This window comes from Dipodomys ordii, unplaced genomic scaffold (assembly GCF_000151885.1).
Source record: "Dipodomys ordii isolate 6190 unplaced genomic scaffold, Dord_2.0 Scaffold19, whole genome shotgun sequence".
NCBI classification, from domain to species: Eukaryota; Metazoa; Chordata; class Mammalia; order Rodentia; family Heteromyidae; genus Dipodomys; species Dipodomys ordii.
In genome coordinates this window covers 13,599,225-13,602,254 of record NW_012267235.1, presented here as the reverse complement: position 1 = coordinate 13,602,254, position 3,030 = coordinate 13,599,225, and the positions used below count along the sequence as shown (strand labels likewise).

The 3,030-nt window shown below is 40.4% G+C and overlaps 1 protein-coding gene across 1 annotated transcript in view; it reads left to right on the top strand.

Moving 5' to 3' along the window:
- Window positions 1–3,030, top strand: part of Dhx33 (DEAH (Asp-Glu-Ala-His) box polypeptide 33) — a 31,375-nt gene that overhangs the window by 5,782 nt on the left and 22,563 nt on the right. The window lies entirely within an intron of this gene.

Genomic DNA, 3,030 nt, shown 5'->3' with positions numbered 1-3,030 from the left:
AAAATACTGTACAGAGGGGTTACAATTACATGAGCAAGATAATGAGTACATTTCTTATCAAGCATTGTAGCCTCCTCCTTTGTTTCCCCTTCCCATTACTTTAAAATGTTTGTGTGATTAGGAGCTGGAGATGGTAGAGTATTTGTCTAGTAATTGCAAGGCCCTGAGTTCAAACTTTAGTACTACAGAAAAAAAAAAGAGTAAATCACTTCATGTTTGTATGATTTGTATAAAATCAACTATTTTCATCTTTCTGAGAAAATCTAGAGATAAATAATTTTTATTTTTTAAGTGTTGTATGTATAGTTAAAAAAGTTTAAGGAGGTAAACAAGTCAAGGAGTTAATTTTTTTAAAAACACAGTTTCTTTTACTTACCTCAAGCTCCTGTTCTTTAAGAAATCACTTTCCCATTGCTGATTCTTCCAGCTATTATTTTCCTATTTCTAAAATACTCTGCTTATATTGCTAATTCTTGATTTATCAATATTAGCTATTCTTTGCTGATTTCTTCCTACGGTAAATTAAGGTTTAGGATTTAGTGCAGACCCTCCCATGTCTTCTCCATTTTGTCAACATAGGTATATCATTGTTTATTAAAACCAACATCAAGCTGGGTTTGGTGGTACATACCTGTAATCCCATCTACTTGCGAGGCAGAGATGAGAGAAATTGTTTGAGGCCAGCCTAGACAAAGTAGGGAGACGCTCTCTCAAAAACAAAATGCAAAGCAATAAGGCTGGGAGCTCAAGTGGTTGAGCAATTGACTTTTGTGTATGTGGCTCTGGGTTCTGTCCTACAGGGGGGGAAAATCCAGCACCAATATTTATAATGGTAGAACCAAACATTACTAGTTGTGCAATATCCCTTATTTTGGGTTTCTTGAGAAAAATCTTTTGTGCAAATTTTCTATGTAGCTATGGTTTGTTTTCCCTAAATGTTCTATAATCTCATATGGCAATCATGTTCTGTGTTCAACCACATTCTGTCTGTAGGTTCATTTGTGTTGCCATCCAGTCAGAAGAGGTGGCTTCACTGGGCCCCTGTGCTGTTGTCATCTTGACTCTTCCCCTCCCCTCTCTGCTGAAGTGTAGCCTGTTAGGGCTTGCTGTACCTTCCTAGCCTGGCTACACCAGGTACAGTAGAGGAGGGAGCCCGGGAGTTTAGCCATACTGTACCTAGACTTTGAGCCAGTCCCTGGGTTTTCACTCTCCCACAGCTCACCTCCATCTTACTCCCTCACGTCCGGGGCCTTTCAGGATCCTCCAGGGAAATGGGCACATCTCTTGTCACTCTTCCCCTTAGCAGGCCCCAAGGCAGGCAGAAGCTTCTGCACAGCCATCAATCAGCCCCTCCTCATCTCTTCCACCTCCCAGAAATGAGTTGTACTCTTATCTCTTGCTGTCTTTGCCACCAAGACAATGACCTTTACTGTCCATTCCATACTATTTTATTAAGAAGAACAAGTCCATGTGCTTGGTTTAACTACCAAAAGCAAACTTCAAATGAGGATTTTTCATAAATGATGGCTGCTGGTACATTCAGGTTATAGGGTTACTTTGATGCAGTCTCCTGCTGATGAAGTTTTGACTATTTCAGATTTTCTCCTGTCTGTATGAACCTCTGAACATCTGTCTTATTTTATTACCTCAACCACACCTCTAGTTCCTAGTTTTTTGCTCGTTAATAGGAGATGAAAGTCTCTGGGCTGTTTTAGAACCTTTATCCTTCAATCTCAGTCTCCTGAGTAGCTATGAATATAGGTGTGAACCACCAGCACCCAGCTGATAACATTGCTACGAAAGAAAGTCCATACTTGATCCCAATTTCCATTGTGTACCCATGTTGTCTTTTTTCTGTTCCAGAATTCCACTGAGACCACCAGTGCATGCTTAGTTACCATGTTTCCCTGCAATTCTTAGTTCTGACAGTTTCTCACACTCTCCTTTTTTTTTTTTTTACTCATTTTTGTTTTTTGATTTTGAGTTAACATACCTTTTGTAATTTGGAGGTTTTCATTGTGATATTTATGTATGAGTTTTTATATGATGAATTTACCATTTTTTCTCTATTCCTATTCTTCCCTTTCTCCCCTTTCCCCGTTTTAGTTTTGAAAGAGGTTCTTACAGCCAGGCACCGGTGGCTCAGGCCTGTAATCCTAGCTACTCAGAAGGCTGAGATCTGAGGATCGAGGTTCAAAGCCAGCCTGGGCAGGAAAGGCTGTGAGACTCTTATCTCCAATAAACTACCAGAAAACTGGAAGTGGCACTGTAGCTCAAATGGTAGAGCACTCGCCTTGAACTGAAGAGCTGAGGGATAGTGCCCAGGCCTAGATTCAAGCCCCATGACCGACAAAAAAAAAAAAAAAGAGGTTCTTATGTTTTTGTTTGAGACCAGCCTTTGATTATAATCACCCTATTACTTTCTGTGTACCTTGGAGTATAAGTGAATGTCACCATGCCCAGCTTATTTTTTTTTTGGGGGGGGGGGTCCTGTTTTGGGCCTGAACTTTGGACCTGGGTGCTGTCTCTCAGCTCTTAAGCTCAAGGCTAGCGCTCTACCACTTGAGCGCCACTTCTGGCTTTTTTTTTTTTCTGTTTATGTGGTGCTAAGGAATCGAACCCAGGGCCTCATGCATGCAAGGCAAGCGCTCTACCACCGAGCCACCTTCCCAACCCCATGCCCAGATTATTTATTGATAAATGTTCTCACTAACTTTTTGCCAGGCTAACCTAGAGCCTTAGTTCTCCACACACAATTCTAACTTGCCATTCTTTGTGAGTAATTGTGTTTATAGGCATAAAAGTGTGATCTCTGGGCTTCACATTTGCTAAACAGGAGTGCTACATCCTGAGCCATGCCCTTGGCTGTTTTTTTTTTTAACATGGTTGACTCACATGTTACAGTTCTCTGTGTTGTTAGTGAGGGTTTACTTTCAGTGAAACATCAACATTTAGGTTTCTTTACATCTCCACAATTGAGAACATAACTTGGAAAACTTTTTTTTTTCTGTCTTTTTATTTTATTTATTT